Below are 24796 nucleotides of genomic sequence, written 5' to 3' on the forward strand. Positions count from 1 at the left end.
CCACCCAGCCAATCAGCTAACATCACCCTCCCTCCACCCAGCCAATCAGCTCCCGTAGCTAACATCTCTTTCCCTCCACCCAGCCAATCAGCTAACATCACCCTCCTTCAACCCAGCCGATCAGCTCCCGTAGCTAACATCACCCTCCTTCAACCCAGCCGATCAGCTCCCGTAGCTAACATCACCCTCCTTCAACCCAGCCAATCAGCTCCCGTAGCTAACATCACCCTCCTTCAACCCAGCCAATCAGCTAACATCACCCTCCTTCAACCCAGCCGATCAGCTCCCGTAGCTAACATCACCCTCCTTCAACCCAGCCAATCAGCTAACATCACCCTCCTTCAACCCAGCCGATCAGCTCCCGTAGCTAACATCTCTTTCCCTCCACCCAGCCAATCAGCTAACATCACCCTCCCTCCACCCAGCCGATCAGCTCCCGTAGCTAACATCACCCTCCCTCCACCCAGCCAATCAGCTCCCGTAGCTAACATCTCTTTCCCTCCACCCAGCCAATCAGCTAACATCACCCTCCCTCCACCCAGCCGATCAGCTCCCGTAGCTAACATCACCCTCCCTCCACCCAGCCAATCAGCTCCCGTAGCTAACATCTCTTTCCCTCCACCCAGCCAATCAGCTCCCGTAGCTAACATCTCTTTCCCTCCACCCAGCCAATCAGCTAACATCACCCTCCCTCCACCCAGCCAATCAGCTCCCGTAGCTAACATCACCCTCCCTCCACCCAGCCAATCAGCTCCCGTAGCTAACATCTCTTTCCCTCCACCCAGCCAATCAGCTCCCGTAGCTAACATCTCTTTCCCTCCACCCAGCCAATCAGCTCCCGTAGCTAACATCTCTTTCCCTCCACCCAGCCAATCAGCTCCCGTAGCTAACATCTCTTTCCCTCCACCCAGCCAGTCAGCTAACATCACCCTCCCTCCACCCAGCCAATCAGCTCCCGTAGCTAACATCACCCTCCCTCCACCCAGCCAATCAGCTCCTGTAGCTAACATCTCTTCCCTCCACCCAGCCAATCAGCTAACATCACGCTCCTTCAACCCAGCCTATCAGCTCCCGTAGCTAACATCACCCTCCCTCCACCCAGCCAATCAGCTCCCGTAGCTAACATCTCTTTCCCTCCACCCAGCCAATCAGCTAACATCACCCTCCTTCAACCCAGCCGATCAGCTCCCGTAGCTAACATCACCCTCCCTCCACCCAGCCAATCAGCTCCCGTAGCTAACATCTCTTTCCCTCCACCCAGCCAATCAGCTCCCGTAGCTAACATCTCTTTCCCTCCACCCAGCCGATCAGCTCCCGTAGCTAACATCACCCTCCTTCAACCCAGCCGATCAGCTCCCGTAGCTAACATCACCCTCCCTCCACCCAGCCGATCAGCTCCCGTAGCTAACATCACCCTCCCTCCACCCAGCCAATCAGCTCCCGTAGCTAACATCACCCTCCTTCAACCCAGCCGATCAGCTCCCGTAGCTAACATCACCCTCCCTCCACCCAGCCAATCAGCTAACATCACCCTCCCTCCACCCAGCCAATCAGCTCCCGTACCTAACATCACCCTCCTTCAACCCAGCCGATCAGCTCCCGTAGCTAACATCACCCTCCCTCCACCCAGCCGATCAGCTCCCGTAGCTAACATCACCCTCCTTCAACCCAGCCGATCAGCTCCCGTAGCTAACATCACCCTCCCTCCACCCAGCCGATCAGCTCCCGTAGCTAACATCACCCTCCCTCCACCCAGCCAATCAGCTCCCGTAGCTAACATCACCCTCCTTCAACCCAGCCGATCAGCTCCCGTAGCTAACATCACCCTCCCTCCACCCAGCCAATCAGCTAACATCACCCTCCCTCCACCCAGCCAATCAGCTCCCGTAGCTAACATCACCCTCCTTCAACCCAGCCGATCAGCTCCCGTAGCTAACATCACCCTCCTTCAACCCAGCCAATCAGCTCCCGTAGCTAACCTCACCCTCCATCCACCCAGCCGATCAGCTCCTGTAGCACATCACCTCCTTCAACCCAGCCGATCAGCTCCCGTAGCTAACATCACCCTCCCTCCACCCAGCCAATCAGCTCCCGTAGCTAACATCACCCTCCCTCCACCCAGCCAATCAGCTAACATCACCCTCCTTCAACCCAGCCGATCAGCTCCCGTAGCTAACATCACCCTCCTTCAACCCAGCCAATCAGCTCCCGTAGCTAACATCACCCTCCTTCAACCCAGCCAATCAGCTAACATCACCCTCCCTCCACCCAGCCGATCAGCTCCCGTAGCTAACATCACCCTCCCTCCACCCAGCCGATCAGCTCCCGTAGCTAACATCACCCTCCCTCCACCCAGCCAATCAGCTAACATCACCCTCCCTCCACCCAGCCGATCAGCTCCCGTAGCTAACATCACCCTCCCTCCACCCAGCCAATCAGCTCCCGTAGCTAACATCACCCTCCCTCCACCCAGCCAATCAGCTAACATCACCCTCCTTCAACCCAGCCGATCAGCTCCCGTAGCTAACATCACCCTCCTTCAACCCAGCCAATCAGCTCCCGTAGCTAACATCACCCTCCTTCAACCCAGCCAATCAGCTAACATCACCCTCCCTCCACCCAGCCGATCAGCTCCCGTAGCTAACATCACCCTCCCTCCACCCAGCCGATCAGCTCCCGTAGCTAACATCACCCTCCCTCCACCCAGCCAATCAGCTAACATCACCCTCCCTCCACCCAGCCGATCAGCTCCCGTAGCTAACATCACCCTCCCTCCACCCAGCCAATCAGCTCCTGTAGCTAACATCACCTCCCTCCACCCAGCCAATCAGCTAACATCACCTCCTTCAACCCAGCCGATCAGCTCCTGTAGCTAACATCACCTCCTTCAACCCAGCCGATCAGCTCCTGTAGCTAACATCACCTCTCCCTCCACCCAGCCAATCAGCTCCTGTAGCTACATCACCCTCCCTCCACCCAGCCAATCAGCTCCTGTAGCTAACATCACCTCCCTCCACCCAGCCAATCAGCTCTGTAGCTAACATCACCCTCCCTCCACCCAGCCGATCAGCTCCCGTAGCTAACATCACCCTCCCTCCACCCAGCCGATCAGCTCCCGTAGCTAACATCACCCTCCTTCAACCCAGCCAATCAGCTCCCGTAGCTAACATCACCCTCCTTCAACCCAGCCGATCAGCTCCCGTAGCTAACATCACCCTCCTTCAAACCAGCCGATCAGCTCCCGTAGCTAACATCACCCTCCCTCCACCCAGCCAATCAGCTCCCGTAGCTAACATCACCCTCCCTCCACCCAGCCGATCAGCTCCCGTAGCTAACATCACCCTCCTTCAACCCAGCCGATCAGCTCCCGTAGCTAACATCACCCTCCCTCCACCCAGCCAATCAGCTCCCGTAGCTAACATCTCTTTCCCTCTACCCAGCCAATCAGCTAACATCACCCTCCTTCAACCCAGCCGATCAGCTCCTGTAGCTATCACCTCCTCCACCCAGCCAATCAGCTCCTGTAGCTAACATCACCTCCCTCCACCCAGCCAATCAGCTCCTGTAGCTAACATCTCTTTCCTCCACCCAGCCAATCAGCTAACATCACCTCCTTCAACCCAGCCGATCAGCTCCCTGTAGCTAACATCACCTCCTCCACCCAGCCGATCAGCTCCCGTAGCTAACATCACCTCCCTCCACCCAGCCAATCAGCTCCCGTAGCTAACATCACCCTCCTTCCACCCAGCCAATCAGCTCCCGTAGCTAACATCACCCTCCTTCCACCCAGCCAATCAGCTCCCGTAGCTAACATCACCCTCCTTCCACCCAGCCAATCAGCTCCCGTAGCTAACATCACCCTCCTTCCACCCAGCCAATCAGCTCCCGTAGCTGACACCACCCTCCTTCCACCCAGCCAATCAGCTCCCGTAGCTAACATCACCCTCCTTCCACCCAGCCAATCAGAGAGATGTGTTTGGGGCGTGAGAGGGGAGAGGTGGGTGGGACGTGAGAGGGAGAGGTGTATCAATGGGGCGTGATTGTGGAGAGTTGTGTGGTTGGGGCGTGAGAGGAGAGGTGTATCAAAGGGGCGTGAGAGGGGAGAGGTGTGTGGGTGGGGCGTGAGAGGGGAGAGGTGTATCAAAGGGGCGTGAGAGGTGAGAGCTGTGGGTGGGGTGAGAGGGGAGAGATGTGTGGATGGGGCGTGAAAGGGGAGAGATGTGTGGCTGGGGCGTGAGAGGGGAGAGATGTCTCAAAGGGGCGTGAGAGGAGAGAGGTGTGGGTGGGGCGTGAGAGGGGAGAGGTGTATCAAAGGGCGTGGAGGGGAGAGATGTGTGGGTGATGCGTGAGAGGGGAGAGGTGTGTGGGTGGGGCGTGAGAGGGGAGAGGTGTTTGGGTGGGGCGTGAGAGGGGAGAGGTGTGGGAGGCGTGAGAGGGAGAGGTGTGGGTGGAGCGTGAGAGGGAGAGGTGTGGGTGGGGCGTGAGAAGGAGAGGTGTGGGTGGGGCGTGAGAGGGGAGAGGTGTATCAAAGGGGTGTGATAGGGGAGAGGTGTTTGGGTGGGGCGTGAGAGGGGAGAGGTGTATCAAAGGGGCGTGAGAGGGGAGAGATGTGTGGGTGGGGCGTGAGAGGAGAGAGGTGTATCAAAGGGGCGTGAGAGGGGAGAGGTGTTTGGGTGGGACGTGAGAGGGGAGAGGTGTATCAAAGGGGCGTGAGAGGGGAGAAGTGTGTGGGTGGGGCGTGAGAGGGGAGAGGTGCATCAAAGGGGCGTGAGAGGGGAGAGGTGTGTGGGTGGGGCGTGAGAGGAGAGGTGTATCAAAGGGGCGTGAGAAGGGAGAGATGTGTGGTTGGGGCGTGAGAGGGGAGAGGTGTATCAAAGGGGCGTGAGAGGGGACAGGTGAGTTGGTGGGGCCTGAGACGGGAGAGATTTGTGGGTGGGGCGTGAGAGGGGAGAGGTGTATCAAAGGGGCGTGAGTGGGGAGAGGTGTGTTGGTGGGGCCTGAGACGGGAGAGATGTGTGGGAGGGGCGTGAGAGGGGAGAGGTGTATCAAAGGGGCGTGAGAGGGGAGAGGTGTGTTGGTGGGGCCTGAGACGGGAGAGATGTGTGGGTGGGGCGTGAGAGGGGAGAGGTGTATCAAAGGGGCGTGAGAGGGGAGAGGTGTGTGGGTGGGGTGTGAGAGGGGAGAGATGTGTGGGTGGGTCGTGAGAGGGGAGAGGTGTTTGGGTGGGGCGTGAGAGGGGAGAGGTGTGTGGGTGGGGCGTGAGAGGGGAGAGATGTGTGGGTGGGGCGTGAGAGAGGTGTATCAAAGGGGCGTGAGAGGGGAGAGTTGTGTGGGTGGGGCGTGAGAGGGGAGAGGTGTGTGGGTGGGGCCTGAGAGGGGAGAGGTGTATCAAAGGAGCGTGGGAGGGGAGAGGTGTTCGGGTGGGGCGTGAGAGGGGAGAGGTGTGTGAGTGGGCCGTGAGAGGGGAGAGGTGTGTGGGTGGGGCGTGAGAGGGGAGAGGTGTATCAAAGGAGCGTGGGAGGGGAGAGGTGTGCGGGTGGGGCGTGAGAGGGGAGAGGTGTGTGGGTGGGGCGTGAGAGGGGAGAGGTGTGTGGGTGGGGCGTGAGAGGGAAGAGGTGTATCAAAGGAGCTTGGGAGGGGAGAGGTGTTGGGTTGGGGCGTGAGAGGGGAGAGGTGTGTGAGTGGGGCGTGAGAGGGGAGAGGTGTGTGGGTGGGGCGTGAGAGGGGAGAGGTGTGTGGGTGAGGCGTGAGAGAGGAAAGGTGTGTGGGTGGGGCGTGAGAGGGGAAAGGTGTATCAAAGGGGCGTGAGAGGGGAGAGATGTGTGGGTGGAGCGTGAGAGGGGAGAGGTGTGTCGGTGGGGCGTGAGGGTGAAGAGGTGTATCAAAGGGGCGTGAGAGGTGAGAGATGTGTGGGTGGGGTGTTAGAGGGGAGAGGTGTATCAAAGGGGCGTGAGACGGGAGAGGTGTGTGGGTGGGGCGTGAGAGGGGAGAGGTATATCAAAGGGGCGTGAGAGGGGAGAGGTGTGTGGGTGGGGCGTGAGAGGGGAGAGGTGTATCAATGGGGCGTGAGAGGGGAGAGATGTATGGGTGGGGCATGAGAGGGGAGAGGTGTGTGGGTGGGACGTGAGAGGGGAGAGGTGTGTAAGTGGGGCGTGAGAGGGGAGAGGTGTATCAAAGGGGCGTGAGAGGGGAGAGGTGTGTGGGTGGGGCGTGAGAGGGGAGAGGTGTATGAAAGGGGCGTCAGAGGGGAGAGATGTGTGGGTGGGGCGTGAGAGGGGAGAGGTGTGTGGGTGGGACGTGAGAGGGGAGAGGTGTATCAAAGGGGCGTGAGAGGGGAGAGGTGTGGGTGGGGCGTGAGGAGAGAGGTATCAAAGGGGCGTGAGGGGAGAGGTGTGTGGGTGGGGCGTGAGAGGGGAGAGGGGTATCAAAGGGGCGTGAGAGGGGAGAGGTGTGTGGGTGGGGCGTGAGAGGGGAGAGATGTGTGGGTGGGGTGTGAGAGCGGAGAGGTGTGTGGGTGGGGCGTGAGAGGGGAGAGATGTGTGGGTGGGGCGTGAGAGGGGAGAGGTGTGTGGGTGGGGCATGAGAGGGGAGAGGTGTATCAAAGGGGCGTAGGAGGGGAGAGATGTGTGGGTGGGGCGTGAGAGGGGAGAGGTGTGTGTTTGGGGCGTGAGAAGGGAGAGGTGTGTGGTTGGGGCGTGAGAGGGGAGAGGTGTGTGGGTGGCGCGTGAGAGGGGAGAGGTGTGTGGGTGGCGCGTAAGAGGGGAGAGGTGTGTGGGTGGAGCGTGAGAGGAGAGAGGTGTGTGGGTGTGGCGTGAGAGGGGAGAGGTGTGTGGGTGGGGCATGATAGGGGAGAGGTGTGTGGGTGGGGCGTGAGAGGGGAGAGGTGTATCAAAGGGGCGTGAGAGGGGAGAGATGTGTGGGTTGGCGTGAGAGGAGAGAGGTGTGTGGGTGGGACGTGAGAGGGGAGAGGTGTATCAAAGGGGCGTGAGAGAGGAGAAGTGTGTGGGAGGGCCGTCAGAGGGGAGAGGTGTATCAAAGGGGCGTGAGAGGGGAGAGGTGTGTGGGTGGGGCGTGAAAGGGGAGAGGTGTATCAAAGGGGCGTGAGAGGGGAGAGGTGTGTGGGTGGGTCGTGAGAGGGGAGAGATGTGTGTTTGGGGCGTGAGAGGGGAGAGGTGTGTGGGTGGGACGTAAGAGGGGAGAGGTGTATCAAAGGGGCGTGAGAGGGGAGAGGTGTGTGGGTGGGGCGTGAGAGGAGAGAGGTGTATCAAAGGGTCGTGAGAGGGGAGAGGTGTGTGGGTGATGCGTGAGAGGGGAGAGGTGTATTAAAGGGGCGTGAGAGATGAGAGGTGTGTGGGTGGGGCGTGAGAGGGGAGAGATGTGTGGGTGGGGCGTGAAAGGGGAGAGGTGTGTGGGTGGGGCGTGAGAGGGGAGAGATGTGTGGGTGTGGCGTGAGAGTGGAGAGGTGTGTGGGTGGGGCGTGAGAGGGGAGAGGTGTATCAAAGGGGCGTGGGAGGGGAGAGATGTGTGGGTGGGGCGTGAGAGGGGAGAGGTGTGTGGGTGTGAGAAGGAGAGGTGTGGGTGGGGCGTGAGAAGGAGAGGTGTGGGTGGGGCGTGAGAGGGAGAGGTATCAAAGGGGCGTGAGAGGGGAGAGGTTTGTGGGTGGGGCGTGAGAGGGGAGAGGTGTATCAAAGGGGCGTGAGACGGGAGAGGTGTGTGGGTGGGGCGTGAGAGGGGAGAGGTGTATCAAAGAGGCGTGAGAGGGGAGAGGTGTGTGGGTGGGGCGTGAGAGGGGAGAGGTGTGTGGGTGGGGCGTGAGAGGAGAGAGGTGTATCAAAGGGGCGTGAGAGGGGAGAGGTGTGTGGGTGGGGCGTGAGAGGGGAGAGGTGTGGGTGGGGCGTGAGAGGGGAGAGGTGTATCAAAGGGGCGTGAGAAGGGAGAGGTGTGTGGGTGGGGCGTGAGAGGGGAGAGGTGTATCAAAGGGGCGTGAGAGGGGAGAGGTGTGTGGGTGGGGCGTGAGAGGGGAGAGGTGTATCAAAGGGGCGTGGGAGGGGAGAGGGTAGTAATAATAATAATAATGATAATAATAATAATAATAATAATAATAATAATAATAATAATAATAATAATGACAATAATATCACTCACCCAAGCCTTGACGTAGATGCTGTAATTCTTTATCTCTTTGTTCTTCCTGTTCTTGCGATAACAAACTTGGTGATAACATGGACTTGATCAATCTTACAGTATAGAATTATGTAGCCGCAAAGACAAACCTACGCACGCACGCACACACGCACACACAAATTTCAAGGTGTGTGGGTGGGGCGTGAGAGGGGAAAGGTGTATCAAAGGGGCGTGAGAGGGGAGAGGTGTGTGGGTGGGGCGTGAGAGGGGAGAGGTGTATCAAAGGGGCGTGAGAGATGAGAGGTGTGGGTGGGGTGAGAGGGGAGAGATGTGGATGGGGCGTGAAAGGGGAGAGGTGTGGCTGGGGCGTGAGAGGGGAGAGATGTGGGGTGGGGCGTGAGAGGGGAGAGGTGGGTGGGGCGTGAGAGGGGAGAGGTATCAAAGGGGCGGGAGGGAGAGATGTGTGGGTGATGCGTGAGAGGGGAGAGGTTTGTGGGTGGGGCGTGAGAGGGGAGAGGTGTTTCTTTGGGGCGTGAGAGGGGAGAGGTGTGTGGGAGGCGCGTGAGAGGGGAGAGGTGTGTGTGAGGGGCGTGAGAGGGGAGAGGTGTGTGGGTGGGCCGTGAGAAGGAGAGGTGTGGGTGCGTGAGAGGGAGAGGTGTATCAAAGGGGTGTGATAGGGGAGGTGTTTGGGTGGGGCGTGAGAGGGGAGAGGTGTATCAAAGGGGCGTGAGAGGGGAGAGATGTGTGGGTGGGGCGTGAGAGGAGAGGTGTATCAAAGGGGCGTGAGAGGGGAGAGGTGTTTGGGTGGGACGTGAGAGGGGAGAGGTGTATCAAAGGGGCGTGAGAGGGGAGAAGTGTGTGGGTGGGGCGTGAGAGGGGAGAGGTGTATCAAAGGGGCGTGAGAGGGGAGAGGTGTGTTGGTGGGGCCTGAGACGGGAGAGGTGTATCAAAGGGGCGTGAGAAGGGACAGATGTGTGGTTGGGGCGTGAGAGGGGAGAGGTGTATCAAAGGGGCGTGAGAGGGGAGAGGTGAGTTGGTGGGGCCTGAGACGGGAGAGATTTGTGGGTGGGGCGTGAGAGGGGAGAGGTGTATCAAAGGGGCGTGAGTGGGGAGAGGTGTGTTGGTGGGGCCTGAGACGGGAGAGATGTGTGGGAGGGGCGTGAGAGGGGAGAGGTGTATCAAAGGGGCGTGAGAGGGGAGAGGTGTGTTGGTGGGGCCTGAGACGGGAGAGATGTGTGGGTGGGGCGTGAGAGGGGAGAGGTGTATCAAAGGGGCGTGAGAGGGGAGAGGTGTGTGGGTGGGGTGTGAGAGGGGAGAGATGTGTGGGTGGGTCGTGAGAGGGGAGAGGTGTGTGGGTGGGGCGTGAGAGGGGAGAGATGTGTGGGTGGGGCGTGAGAGGGGAGAGGTGTGTGGGTGGGGCGTGAGAGGGAAGAGGTGTATCAAAGGGGCGTGAGAGGGGAGAGATGTGTGGGTGGGGCGTGAGAGGAGATATGTGTGGGTGGGGCGTGAGAGGGGAGAGGTATCAAAGGAGCGTGGAGGGAGAGGTGTGGGTGGGGCGTGAGAGGGGAGAGGTGTGTGAGGGCCGTGAGAGGGGAGAGGTGGGTGGGGCGTGAGAGGGGAGAGGTGTATCAAAGGAGCGTGAGGGGAGAGAGGTGTGGGGTGGGGCGTGAGAGGGAGAGGTGAGTGGGGCGTGAGAGGGGAGAGGTGTGTGGGTGGGGCGTGAGAGGGAAGAGGTGTATCAAAGGAGCTTGGGAGGGGAGAGGTGTGCGGGTGAGAGGGAGAGGTGTGTGGTGGGGCGTGAGGGGAGAGGTGTGGGTGGGGCGTGAGAGGGGAGAGGTGTGGGTGTGGGGTGAGGGGAAAGGTGTGTGGGTGGGGCGTGAGAGGGGAAAGGTGTATCAAAGGGGCGTGAGAGGGGAGAGATGTGTGGGTGGAGCGTGAGAGGGGAGAGGTGTGGGTGGGGCGTGAGAGGGGAGAGGTGTATCAAAGGGGCGTGAGAGGTGAGAGATGTGTGGGTGGGGTGTTAGAGGGGAGAGGTGTATCAAAGGGGCGTGAGACGGGAGAGGTGTGGGTGGGGCGTGAGAGGGGAGAGGTATATCAAAGGGGCGTGAGAGGGGAGAGGTGTGTGGGTGGGGAGAGATGTGGGGGTGGGGCGTGAGAGGGGAGAGGTGTGTGGGTGGGACGTGAGAGGGGAGAGGTGTTTGGGTGGGGCGTGAGAGGGGAGAGGTGTATCAAAGGGGCGTGAGAGGGGAGAGGTGTGTGGGTGGGGCGTGAGAGGGGAGAGGTGTATGAAAGGGGCGTCAGAGGGGAGATATGTGTGGGTGGGGCGTGGGAGGGGAGAGGTGGGACGTGAGAGGGGAGAGGTGTATCAAAGGGGCGTGAGGGGAGAGGTGTGTGGGTGGGGCGTGAGAGGAGAGGTGTATCAAAGGGCGTGAGAGGGAGAGGTGTGGGTGGGGCGTGAGAGGGAGAGGGGTATCAAAGGGGCGTGAGAGGGAGAGGTGTGGGGTGGGGCGTGAGAGGGAGAGATGTGTGGGTGGGTGGAGAGGAGAGGTGTGTGGTGGGGCGTGAGAGGGAGAGATGTGGATGGGGTGTGAGAGGGGAGAGGTGTGTGGGTGGGGCATGAGAGGGGAGAGGTGTATCAAAGGGGCGTGGGAGAGGGAGATGTGTGGGTGGGGCGTGAGAGGGGAGAGGTGTGTGTTTGGGGCGTGAGAAGGGAGAGGTGTGTGGTTGGGGCGTGAGAGGGGAGAGGTGTGTGGGTGGCGCGTGAGAGGGGAGAGGTGTGTGGGTGGCGCGTGAGAGGGGAGAGGTGTGTGGGTGGGGCGTGAGAGGGGAGAGGTGTATCAAAGGGGCGTGAGAGGGGAGAGGTGTGTGGGTGGGGCGTGAGAGGGAGGTGTATCAAAGGGGCGTGAGAGGGAGAAGTGTGTGGGGCGTGAGAGGGGAGAGGTGTATCAAAGGGGCGGGAGAGGGAGAGGTGGGTGGGGCGTGAAAGGGGAGAGGTGTATCAAGGGGCGTGAGAGGGAGAGGTGTGGGTGGGGCGTGAGAGGGGAGAGGTGTGTGTTTGGGGCGTGAGAGGGGAGAGGTGTGTGGGTGGGACGTAAGAGGGGAGAGGTGTATCAAAGGGGCGTGAGAGGGGAGAGGTGTGTGGGTGGGGCGTGAGAGGAGGTGTATCAAAGGGTCGTGAGAGGGGAGAGGTGTGTGGGTGATGCGTGAGAGGGGAGAGGTGTATTAAAGGGGCGTGAGAGATGAGAGGTGTGTGGGTGGGGCGTGAGAGGGGAGAGATGTGTGGGTGGGGCGTGAAAGGGGAGAGGTGTGTGAGTGGGGCGTGAGAGGGGAGAGGTGTGTGTGGTGAGAGTGGAGGTGTGTGGGTGGGGCGTGAGAGGGGAGAGGTGTATCAAAGGGGCGTGGGAGGGATGATATGTGTAGGTGGGGCGTGAGAGGGGAGGTGGGTGGGGCGAAGGGAGAGGGGTGGGGCGTGAGAAGGGAGGTGTGTGGGTGGGGCGTGAGAGGGGAGAGGTGTATCAAAGGGGCGTGAGAGGGGAGAGGTGTGTGGGTGGGGCGTGAGAGTGGAGAGGTGTATCAAAGGGGCGTGAGAGGGGAGAGATGTGTGAGTGGGGCGTGAGAGGGGAGAGGTGTATCAAAGGGGCGTGAGAAGGGAGAGGTGTGTGGGTGGGGCGTGAGAGGGGAGAGGTGTGTGGGTGGGGCGTGAGAGAGAAGAGGTGTATCAAAGGGGCGTGAGAGGGGAGAGGTGTGTGGGTGGGGCGTGAGAGGGGAGAGGTGTATCAAAGGGGCGTGAGAAGGGAGAGGTGTGTGGGTGGGGCGTGAGAGGGGAGAGGTGTATCAAAGGGGCGTGAGAGGGGAGAGGTGTGTGGGTGGGGCGTGAGAGGGGAGAGGTGTATCAAAGGGGCGTGGGAGGGGAGAGGGTAGTAATAATAATGATAATGATGATGATAATAATAATAATAATAATAATAATAATAATAATAATAATAATAATAATGACAATAATAGCACTCACCCAAGCCTTGACGTAGATGCTGTAATTCTTTATCTCTTTGTTCTTCCTGTTCTTGCGATAACAAACTTGGTGATAACATGGACTTGATCAATCTTACAGTATAGAATTATGTAGCCGCAAAGACAAACCTACGCACGCACGCACACACGCACACACAAATTTCAAGGCCTTTTCTAACCTTCTTCTCTTTTACTTTCCTAACTCTCTCCATCACCACGTCCAGCACCACTTGGTCACCGGCACCTTCCCTGCACCGCGACGCTCCGGCAAACACGTAATTCGAGGTAAATTGAAAAATCCACCCTTGGCACTCACTCCCGCCATTCCCCCATTCACATTTATCTTATTTCCAGCCTTATATACGCTTTTCCACACGCTAGGATTGCCACTATGAGATCACTGGCACCTTTGCTTTCCTTTCCTCGCACTCGGCACTTTGGGATACACGTAAATCGCACGAAAACACGAAAAATAACGTTGGCACATCGGGTTAAGATCTTCCCATCCCCCGCCATCTTCCCTTCCTCCCCACAATGTTCACGCCTTTATCTCCTTTTCTAAACCTTCCCGCGAAAAAGGAATGGCACCCATGTAATCTCTTGCACTTCTTATACTTGCTGTGGCACTATGGCTCGCTGGCACCGCGTATTTACAGTAAAATGAGCAAAAATGATTCGCGGGATCACACTGTCATGAGCGAGGGAACGCTACGCCGGGAACTGCCGAGCCGAGCCGAGCCGAGCCGAGTCGAAGGTTCTTCTTCTTCTTCTTCTTCTTCTTCTCTCTCTCTCCTCCTTCTCCTTTTTCCTACTGTTACTATAATTCTTACTTCTACTTACTATTTTCTCCTCCTCATTTTTCTTCTTCGCTGTTCATTTTTTTTTCTCCTCTTTTATCTTATTTTCCTCCTCCTCCTCCTCCTCCTCCTCCTCCTCCTCCTCCTTCTCCTTCTTCTTCTTCTTCATCTTCTTCGCTGTTCTTCATCTTTTTTTCTCCTTCTCTTTCTCATTCGTCTTCTTCGCTGTTCATCTTTTTTCTCCTCCTCCTTTATCTTCTTTTCCTCCTCCTCCTTCTCCTTCTTCTTCTTCTTCATCATCATCTTCTTCGCTGTTCTTCATTTTTTTCTCCTTCTCCTTCTCATTCGTCTTCTTCGCTGTTCATCTTTTTTTTCTCCTCCTCTTTTATCTTTTCCTCCTCCTCCTCCTCCTCCTCCTCCTCCTCCTCCTTCTTGTTCTTTTTCTTCATCATCATCTTCTTCGCTGTTCTTCATTTTTTTCTCCTTCTTCTCATTCGTCTTCTTCGCTGTTCATCTTTTTTCTCCTCCTCCTTTATCTTCTTTTCCTCCTCCTCCTCCTCCTCCTCCTCCTCCTTTGCCCCAAAATTCTTATATTCATCAGGATCATAAAAGTACAAGGAGGAAAAACGTAAAAATATATATATGCTGTGACTTTTCAAGCTTTCTTTCACATCACTACAGCAACAATATTATTACCACTGTTATTATCATTATTTTTACTGTTATTGTAATTGTTATTAAGATTCGTCAAGGGAAAAGACGAGAGAAACATACATGGCCAACGTGAACAGATCGAGTCCCAATGGTAAGAAAGTGATGACATTTCTCTTAAAAATGGTCGAGGTAAACACTTAACACTCTCTCTCTCTCTCTCCGTGAAGGAAAACAAGGGAAAGAAGAAAAGCAAGAAAGGAGAATAGAATATATAGGTAAATTATACGAGAGAGAGAGAGAGAGAGAGAGAGAGAGAGAGAGAGAGAGAGAGAGAGAGAGAGAGAGAGAGAGAGAGAGAGAGAGAGAGAGAGAGAGAGAGAGAGAGAGAGAGAGAGAGAGAGAGAGAGAGAGAGAGAGAGAGAGATATGAAGGAAGAGACAGGAAATAAATATATAAATAACGAGAGAGGGAAAGGAAGAACTGGAAGAGAGAGAGAGAGAGAGAGAGAGAGAGAGAGAGAGAGAGAGAGAGAGAGAGAGAGAGAGAGAGAGAGAGAGAGAGAGAGAGAGAGAAAGCAACGGACAGCTGTATTGGGGTTAAGAAGGGCACACCTCCAAGGTCAGGAGGAGGCGCCTCCCTTCCCTTCCTTTCCCATCCCTTCCCTCCCATTCCTCTCCTTTCCTTACCTTTTTTTCCTTTCCTTTCCGTTCCCAACCCTTCCCTTCTCTACCCCTCTCTTCCATTCCTTTCCTTTCCCTACCCTTCTCTTCCCAATCCTTCCTTTCCCAACCTTTCCCTACCATTCCCTTACTAACCCTTCATTTTCGTTTCATTCTCTTCCCTCTCTCTCTCTCTCTCTCTCGTCCCGACAGACCGTTACGCTCTAGCCAATGTCATGAACAGACACACACTTTTGTCTATTTTTAGCTCTCCCAAACCACCTCCCTCTATAATAAGTAGGGGAGAGCGGTGATAATTCGGACAGTGGGATGGTCCGGCCATAGCACTTATTGTAAAGTGTATGGGACTGAGTGCCGCGAGATTTTGTGTGAATGTCCAAAACTTTGTTGCCTTGGCCCACAAAGGGACAGCCACGCCCTCAGAGCTGTTATTTTCGATGCAAGTCCTATTTTATGTTTTTTTGCATCTCATATGTAATATTGTCAGGGTGTATCGTAAGCTCTCGCTTCAAAAACGTGCCAATTAGCGAGATGTAAATTATTTCGGTGACGCAGCGATGCCCGGCGAAGGTGTTGCCGTGTATCACCCAAGGAGACTATAGATAGTCTTTTTGGTATCACCCGTGAAGCCTCGTGCTGGAAAAGGAGTGTGGCCACACATTTGCTTTTTAGAGTCGTGATGATTCGGACGGTGGATTTTTTCTAGATTTTTATTAAATTTATATCAATTTAAACATGATAGGTGTTGCAACGATTATAAAAAGGTTAATTTGGTTGATTTATATTCAGGTATTATGCTTGTGAAAAGAGAAGGAAGACATAATACCAAAATTTTTGAGATATTTCTTGTAGCTCTTTTATTTTTTCCCCTCTAAATATTGAGAGGATACTTTTGTCCTTATACAACTGTTTTGTAGAAGATATAATCTTGTTTATTAGCCAATCAAGCTTAAGTTATATTAATATTATGGCGAGTATTGTGAGTGTCCGTTCCACCCACCTCCCTGGCCGAACCATCACCGCGGGTGGGGATGGCTCGCACGTTAGAGACTTGTCTCTCATCGCCTACATACATCTGAAAACTGGAAATAGCTACGAGCGTCATATTAGCAGCCTAAAGAGCCAAATGATGGAGGAACATTTTGAGATCTACAGAATTACACTACTTCTTAAACTTCTTCTAAAAATATTTTTCTGAGAAGAGAAAGGGAGAGAAAGAAAGGGAGAAAAGGAAACAGAATGGAGGAGATAAAAGAAGAGAAAAAGAGGGAAAGGAAGAAGAGAAAAGATACGAAGGGAAGAATTAAAGAGGAGAGAAAGGATAAGAAAGGAAGGAAACGAAACATACAGAGAGAAGGAGAGGAAAGAGAAACGGAAAAGACAGAGAGAAAAGAGAAAAACGATGCCATAATTAAGGGCTGATTATATTATCTTTATATTTAAACTAACTTGATATTCCTTAATTCAACCTTAAAAGTCAGAATAAAAGATAATTAAGAGAAAAAAATACATATAAAAATGAACCGCTAGAACGAAGAGCGGGATAGGAACGGAGGAAAAGAAGAGCAAGGAAGGAAGAAGAAAGGCAGAAAGAAAGGAGGAGAAAGAGAAAAGAGAAAGAGAGAAAGGAAGAAAGAAGAGAAAAAAATAGAACCGCTAGAACGAAGAGAGAGATACGAACGGAGGAAAAGAAGAAAAGGGATGAAAAAAGAAAGAGCAAGGAAGATAAGGAGACAAAAGAGGAAGAGAAAATGCAAAGAGAAAGAAAGAAAAGAGGAAGAGACAAAAGAAAAAGGAAAAAGGAAACCGTTAGAACGAGGAGAGAGATACGAACGGAGGAAAAGAAGAAAAAGGATGAAAAAAAGAAAGAGAAAGGAAGATAAGGAGACAAAAGAGGAAGAGAAAAGGCAAAGAGAAAGAAAGAAAAGAGGAAGAGACAAGGGAAAAGAAAAAAAGGAGCCGCTAGAACGCGTCGACTCGGTTTGTTTACGTTTTGCCGCGGGGAGTTGCACGTGTGGGCGGCGTTCAAAATGATCTACGTTTATTTCACGTTCCTGACCTCGCCCGCCTTTAAAAGTAAGTAGGCCTATGGGAGAGACCTTGGGGCATCGGTAAGCTTATAGTTGGGCGGTCTAGTGGAGCGGTAGGCCTATAAATATGGGTGCTAGGTGAGGGTTAGGTAAAATTTTCTACTACGTACTCTCTTCCTTCCTCCTCCTCCTCCTCTTCCTCTCTCTTCCCTCTTCCTGCAGACCTTAAATTTGAGTGTAAGGTCAAGTTTAGGGCTTATGCTATAGCTGCTACTACTACTATTGGTGCGCGTCGCCTCAGAGCTCATCTTTGTCACATCCTGCGTAGTAACAGGACGGGCGTGACATCGGAGTTACCACAGTGTGCCTTCCCCAGGTCCTCGTTGCTCCAGGGCGTAGCTCCGTTACCCTGGGGGGCCTATGGGGGTGCGGGGTACAGGCACCCATCGCTCCGGGACACCTTGCCTCAGTGCTCATCTCTGTCAAATTAAAGACTAAAGAGGTAAGCTTGTGACAGGTGAAGTTTGGGGTCTAGAGCATAGCTACTCATTGCCTTGGTGCTCATCTCTGTCACATTGGGTTACCACAGTGTGTTCCTTACCCAGGGGTCCTGAGGTACACCTATGGAAGGATGAACAGCTCAATACTAAGTTACATGAAGAGAGAAGGAAGGAAGTGAAAAAAAGGTTTAATATATAAACAGATGATTGAAACAGCATTCAGTTAATAAGACTGACTCTGCAAAATATTTAGGAAAGCGCGCACAGCCACCTCTGGCCAAGTTAATGCTTACAGCATGGATTATTTTTAGTGCCTGAATGCAGTGCATTAACAAGGGACTTCCTAGAAATAGAAGGGGGTTGAGAGGGAGCAAAGTCCCCCTGTTCGCTAGGTTACGTAAAGTAAGGCTTGGTTAGTTTAAATATACTGGGCAGGCAGTGAGGGGTGGCGGGAATACACAGTGCAGGGCGGGGGTGGCCCACTACGCGGGCCGGTGTTGTGAAAAATGCCTCCTGTAGATATGAGTGGCTCTGGTGTCCACCATGCATGGGGCAATACACAGCAGGAAAACATTAATATGCCTGGTTTTGTTCTGGTTTGTCCATTTTTTTCCTCAATAAGCTTGGGTGTGATTCTAGAGATTTTGGATAAGTCGCTGGCGTCCAACGCTCACTGGGGGAACACACGCACAGCGGCAAAAAACATTAATTTGCCTGGTTTTGTTCTGGTTTGTCCACTTGTGATCTTGGTGAGCGCTGAGTATAATCAGTAAGCAAAGTGAACCTCTCTGTCAGCTATGTTGAGGCAGTGGGAGGTGACGGGTGTACAACAGGCATTGAAAAGTCAATCAAATAGTGATATCTGGAAATGAATACTATCTCCATAATAAACAGCATCATATTTTGTCCAGAAATAAGCAGTCAGCATCTCAAAATTATTAGGCGACCCTCTTGTGAATAATCCCACCTGAGGTTTTGTGCCCCGGGAGGCCTGGAATGCCTGTAAATATGAGTTGATGGTGGCAGGAATGCATATTCCTGAAGTCTGTACGGGTGTGTTCCGCCTACTCTTGAACAGGGCAGGATAGATTATTATTATTATTTTTTTTTATTTTTTATTATTTTTTTTTTTTTTACATCTCCGCCTGTAACTCCGGTAGGCTTTCTTCAGGGGCCTGGATGGTGGTCGGCCCAAGGCTGTCATGGCGCAGGCAATTTTTTATTGTGGCGCCAGTTATGCTTGGCTCATGCTGCCCCCTTGAACTCACTCTTGATTCACTGGGCGGTTTCTTCTAGAGTCTGGATTGATGGGTGGTCTTCTGGACAGCATGTGGGTAGTCTGTGGCCACTTGGCGGTTAGGCTATGTAAGGTTAGGTAGGAAGTATTACAGGTAATGTTGAGCGGGAATCACAATGAAAGTATTTTCCAGAATGGCCCGTGGTTAGTTTTCAAGTTACAGCCGAGCGTCTTCACTCAGGAACCACACACCTGCAGAGACTTCAGGAATATGCGGCCCGGCGGTGTGTTTAGGCAGGAAGGCAAGGCAGACAGACTGGTTACATTGATAGCACTGTGTCTCCTGATGCAGGCAATGCTATTTTGTTCCTGGTGGCTCCCCTGTCTCTCTGTTGGCACCTTTTGTTCTTGCTTACACTAAATATAAAGTAATAAAGAAGAAAGAAAAGAAAATGTGGTAAATGTATAGTTTAGTTCTGCTGCCTCAAAATATCACCATGATGTGAGAAGGCACACAAAACTAACTTAATAAAGTAATGGTAAATAAATGACAGTAATAATTGATAAATAAATAATTGCTAATGAGTTAAATCTTAGTTATGTCATAAGTGCCATGCCAATTATTATTATCATTATTATTATTATTACTATCATCATTATCATTATTATTATTATTATTATTATTATTATTATTATTATTATTATTATTATTAATATCATTATTATTGTTATCATTATTATCATCATTATTGAAGGAACGAATATAAGGTTCTAGTCTTTGGTAATTGTTGCTACTTCTACTACTACTACTGTTACTAACTAACCTAAAGTAACCTTGATAGTTTTGTTTTCTCCCTTGAAACAGTGATTGCCCCAAAATAATCATAAAGAAAAAAAGGAAAAAGAAAAGTCAGTCCAGGTATATAAATGTGTAGCATAGTTCAGCCACCTCAGAAAGCCACAACAAAACTAACCTAACCTAACCTGGATAGTTTCGTTCTCTCTCTCTCCTGAAACTCTGAGAAGTTGTGCGTCAGTAAAACAGCCTTGCAAGCCTCCCTGCCTGATCTAACTGCCATGATGGGAAGGTTCACAAAACTAACGTAACCTTACCTGGATACATTTTCTCTCTCTGTCTCTTTAAACTCAGAATTTTGGTGTCAGTAACACAGCTTTCCTGCCTCCTGTAACTCATAACACTGCCATGGTGGGAAGGTTCACAAAACTAACTTGACCCAACCTGGATACTTTTTCTCTCTCTTTCTCTTTAAACTCAGAATCTTGGCATCAGTAACACAGCTTTCCTGCCTCCTGTAACTCATAACACCGCCATGGTGGGAAGGTTCACAAAACTAATGTTACCTAACCTGGATAAGTTTTGTTTTCCTTCTCTCTGGAAAATAAACAATTAAAATACCTAAACAGAAATAAAGAAAGATGGCAGTGTGACCCTTCTGGTGTACCATGAACCTAGAGGAAAGTATTATCATTATAACTCTGTGCCCTGTGTCCCCAGCTGTGTGAAGAAGCTGAGCAGCGTCTCCCTGGCCTGGGCGTGGAGTGAGCTGGTCCCCTCATCACCAGCACCATAGACCAGGGGATGAGGTGCTCCTGGGCGGACCAGAGGATGTCCACTGTGCTGGTGAGTGGCCTGACCCTTGCATCTCTCTGGGTCATTGTAGTGCTCCAAACTTGCTCTTTTTCTGTGGCCTGACCCTTGCATCTCTCTGGGTCATTGTAGTGCTCCAAACTTGCTCTTTTTCTGTGGCCTGACCCCTGCATCTCTCTGGGTCATTGTAGTGCTCCAAACTTGCTCTTTTTCTGTGGCCTGACCCCTGCATCTCTCTGGGTCATCGTGGGTCATTTCAATTTCAATTGCATATTTTTTCTTCATTGTTCTATTTATTCTCTCTCTCTCTCTCTCTCTCTCTCTCTTTCCCTTAAAAACAAGCTTGAGCAACACTTCCTTCACCTCAGTATCACTAAAGTAGAAATGCAAAGTCTTGGTGCCATTTGATTAATATAATTTCACTCAGGGCAGGCTTAAGGGCAGACCGCCCAGTGTGGACCATTAGGTGTGTGTTTGTGGTTTGAATATCTGTGTAAATCTCTCTCTCCCTGAGATCAGCAGCAGCAGCAGGCAAGGTCAAGGAGGGTAAGGTCAAGGACTTCTGCCAAAATGTGTGACCCCAGCATGCAGTAAACTGTGATAAGGAAAAATGTTTTGCCCTGTGTGTGTGTGTGTGCGTGTGTGTGTGTGTATTTACCTAGTTGTATTTACCTAGTTGTAGTTTTACAGGGCCTGGGCTTACGCTCGTGTGGTCCCGTCTCCGTATCTATAATTATCCAACTTTTCCTTGAAACTTTGCACACTCTTCGCCGATACTATTTCTTCACTTATCTGTTCCAAACCTCTATATTTCTTTGTGGGAAGCTATATTTCTTTATGTCTCTTGAACATCTTCCCTTCCTCAACTTTTTACTGTGTCCTCTAGTATTCCTGCTGGAAGGTTCCTCTCTTAGTAGCAATTTCTCGCTATCCACTTCTTCCATTTTACTCAATAGCCTATATATTTGTATTAGGTCTCCTCTTTCTCTTCTTTGTTCTAGTGTTGGCAAGTCCATTTCCTTTAGTCTCTCTTCATATGTCAGTCCCTCCAGTTCTGGAACCATTTTTGTTGCCATCCTCTGTATTCTTTCTAGTTTTACTATGTGTTTCTTCATATGTGGAGACCGCACTGTTTCCGCGTATTCTAGTTTAGGTCTGATCATAGTAGTTATTAATTTTCTCATCATTTCTTTGTCCATGTAGTGGAATGCTATGCCTATATTTCTCACCATGTTATATGTATCACCGAAGATCCGATTTATATGACTTCCTGGTTCCATATAATCTTGCATTATTACTCCCAGGTCTCTCTCTTCATTTACTTTCTTTAATATTTCACCATCTCTCATTTTATATGTGTGTGTGTCTGTGTGTGTATTTAGCTATTTGTAGTCTAGGTGGCCCGAGCTAAGCTCTAGTAGTCCTGTCTCCATGTCTACATTCATCCAGCCTTTCCTTCATTTGGTGGACACTGCTCGCCTCCACCACCTCTTCCTGCAAGCTGTTCCATGTGTTAACACTTATATGTGGAAAACTATACCTACTTTTTCAAGTCACTCAAACAGGTTCCTTTATTAAGTTTCTTTCCATGTCCTCTCAGCCCCTGCGTTCTGGCAGTAGAGAAGAGATCATCCCTATCCACCTCATCAAACTTATTTACCAACTTATACAGCGTGATCAGATCTCTTCTCTCCCTTCTTTGTTCCAGTGTCGTCAAGTCCGTCTCCCTCAGTCTGTCTTCATACGTCATATTCCAGAGTTCTGGGACCATTTTAGTTGCAATTCTATATCATTTATTTGTCTGTAAAATGGAATGAACTTGAGAATGTAAGGAGTCTGCAAGAGGCCGGTTGGCCTATACAAGGCAGCTCCTGTTATATTTTGCATCTTGGTTTTTCCAAACAGCTTGTTTATGTGCTTTTCTGGGGATAGTGTGTCTTGCATTGTTACTCCCAAATCCTTTCCTTCATGTACCACCTTTAAGTTGTCTCCTCCCATCCTGTATGTTTTCCTCGGTCTTTTTTTACTTTTCCCCATTTCCATAACATGGCATTTGTTTGCATTAAACTCCACCTCCCATAACTGGCTCCATCTGTACACCCTATCCAAGTCTTTTTGCAGCTCCTCACAGTCTTCCTCCGTCCTCACTTTTCTCATTAACTTTGCATCGTCTGCAAAAAGGCTCATACAACTTTTTATACCCATGGGCATATCATTTATATATATCATGAACATTATTGGTGCCAGAACTGAGCCTTGAGGAACTCCACTCTCTACTCTCCTCCAATTTGATTTCTCTTCTCTAATCACCGTCCTCATTTCTCTTCCTGTGAAGTAATCCTTCATCCACTCTATAACCTTTCCGCCCATTCCTCCCCACTGCTGTAGTTTCCAGGTTAACCTTTTGTGCATAACCTTGTCAAAATCTTTTTTCAAATTGAGATACACACAATCAGCCCACCCTTCTCTTTCTTGCACCCTGTCTGTTGCTCCTGAGTAGAAACACAGTAAGTTGGTGACACACGATTTCCCTTTTCTAAATCCAAACTGTCCTTCATTTATCATGTTTTCCTTTTCTAAATGATCAGCCCATTGTTTTTTATTATACTTTCACAAATCTTGCACATTACACTTGTTAAAGAGACTGGCCTATAATTTAGTGGTTCAGTTTTATCTCCACTTTTATAAATTGGTACAATGTTCGCTCTCTTCCACTCTAAGGGCACTTTTCCTGTACTCATAGAACATGTTATTATGTCATGAAGTGGCTCCAGTAATTCATTTCTACACTCTTTTAGCACTTGACCGGAGATGTCATCCGGTCCCGTAGCTTTCCTTGCCTCTAAGGTTTTCATCAGGTGCAACAGTTCCCCTTTCTCAACCTTTACAAGATTTAATTTCCCTTCATTGCAATTTCCGAGCCCCAGTCAAAGTCGGTTTCTTTCGTAAACACTTTATGAATTTTTTTATTTAATATTTCTGCAATTTCTTTGTCTGTTTCGTAGAATACATTTTTTTCTTTTAGCCTTTCCACTCCTTCATTTCTTTTTAACTTCCCGTTTACTAATTTATGAAACATTTTTGGTTCTTCTTTACATATGAAACTATTCTTCTTTCAAATTTAGCTTCCTCCTCTCTCCTTATTTTCACATAATCATTTCTTGCTTTTTATATTTGTCCCTATTGTTCTTATTTGGTCTTTTCTTTAAATTCCTCCTTGCCTTATTGATATTTCTTCTTGCTGTTCCACACCTCCATCCAAACCATGTTTTCTCTCTTTTAGTTTTTACTGTGTAGTATGGAACATATATCTCTGTTCCTCTGTTGTAAATATTCATAAAAGTCATATTTCTCTTGAATATCAGTATGTACTCCTCTTCATATCACTCCAGTCTACCCCAGTGAAGAAAGTCTTGAGTCCAACGTAATCTGCCTTAACGTAGTTTTTCCTTTTTTCCTTATAAGCCTCATCTCAATATTCACATCCTTCCAAAGTTTTCTTATCCAATAGTTCATGGTCACTCTTTCCTAAGGGGCACTCGTGACTGACTCCTTCATCCAACTCCACGTTTTTTGTGAAAATTAGGTCAAGTCTTGATGGTTGGTGATCCCCTCTCAGCCTTGTTTCTCCTTGCACCCACTGCATCACCAGGTTATCTGTTGCCAGCCTCAATAGTCTACTTCCCCAGGTATTTCCACCACCCTCTCTTGTCTAATTTTCCCATTTCATTTATCTGCAATTTAAGTCTCCTGTTAATAATACCTTTTTATTATTTTTTATTTCATCTGTCAGTGCCCGTATTGTGTCTTCCAGCATAGTGTTATATCTTGCCTCATTCCAACCTTTGGTTTTAGGGGAGACATTGGCTGTTATTATGTGTATTTACCTAGTTGTGGCTTTACAGGGCCTGGGCTTACGCTCGTGTGGTCCCGTCTCCGTATCTGCATTTGTCTAACTTATCCTTAAAGCTTTGCACACTCTTTGCCGATACTACATCCTCACTTAGTCTTTTCCAAACATCTATATTTCTTTGCGGTAAGCTATTTTTCTTTATGTCTCCCAAACATCTTCCTCCTAAATTTTTTACTGTGTCCTCTTGTGTTCCTGGTGTTTATTCCTTCTTTTAGTAGTAACTCCTCATTATCTACTTCTTCCATTTTGCTCAATAATTTATAAATTAGTGTTAGGTCTCCCCTTTCCTCTTTGGTCTAGTGTTGGTAGGTCCATTTCCTTTAGTCTTTCCTTATATGTCGTCAATCTCTGCAGCCCTGGAACCATATTTGTTGCCATTCTTTGTATTCTTTCTAGTTTTTTTGTGTTTCTTATGGGAGACCACACTGCCTCCGCATATTCCAATTTTGGCCTAATCATAGTGGTTACTAACTTTTTCTTCATATCCTTATCCATGTAGTGGAATGCTAATCCTATATTTCTCACCATATTATACGTATCACTGAATATCCGATTTACATGACTTTCAGGCTGTTGATTATCTTGTATTGTCACTCCCAGATCTCTCTCTTCTTGAACTCTCTTTAGCCCGTGGGCTTCGGCTATGGGAAAGCCGAGAGGTGGCCGAGAAAAGGCAACATTACACTGCATTTTGAGACTAAAAAAAGAGCATGGAACATACATCAGAGTACTCCTCTCATGACCATAAAGCCGTTAAAAATATTTACTTTTCCTCCATTGTTATGGGCAGTGTTTGTTACAAAACAAGCAGTCGTGACGCGGGGCATCTAGCCGAGAGTCGCTTGTTTACTTTAGAGAGTTTAACAAGTGATTACTGTATGGGTAGCTAATTCAGTCTGCCATGACCTTACAACACAACCTATGACAAATAAGCCCACCTCAAGATCACTCACCCACCACAATGACCATGCATGGTGGGTGCACTATGCTTCCACCACCTACAATTAGCTGGAATTAGGGGTTTTGAGTCGAGCCCCAAACGTGGTCCACCGAAGCTGCCGGGTTAATATTTCTCCATTTCCTATTTTATATGTCCATTTTGGTCTCCCTTCACTCTTTCCCATTTCCATTACATGACATTTCTTCACATTGAATTTCATCTCCCATTCAATACTTCATTTCCAAATCTTGTTGAGGTCATCTTAGAGAATATCACAGTCTTTACTGTTTCTAATATGTCT

At 50.6% G+C, this 24796-nt stretch overlaps 1 long non-coding RNA gene across 1 annotated transcript; it reads left to right on the forward strand.

Moving 5' to 3' along the window:
• Window positions 1-15850: 15850 nt before the first annotated feature.
• LOC126994518 (uncharacterized) lies at window positions 15851-19814 on the forward strand. The gene is made up of 3 exons (XR_007749237.1): window positions 15851-16342; window positions 16673-16798; window positions 19550-19814. It is a non-coding gene; the product is annotated as an uncharacterized LOC126994518 (long non-coding RNA).
• The last annotated feature ends 4982 nt before the right edge of the window (window positions 19815-24796 follow it).

The sequence above is a fragment of the Eriocheir sinensis genome, unplaced genomic scaffold, assembly GCF_024679095.1.
Source record: "Eriocheir sinensis breed Jianghai 21 unplaced genomic scaffold, ASM2467909v1 Scaffold811, whole genome shotgun sequence".
NCBI lineage: Eukaryota > Metazoa > Arthropoda > Malacostraca > Decapoda > Varunidae > Eriocheir > Eriocheir sinensis.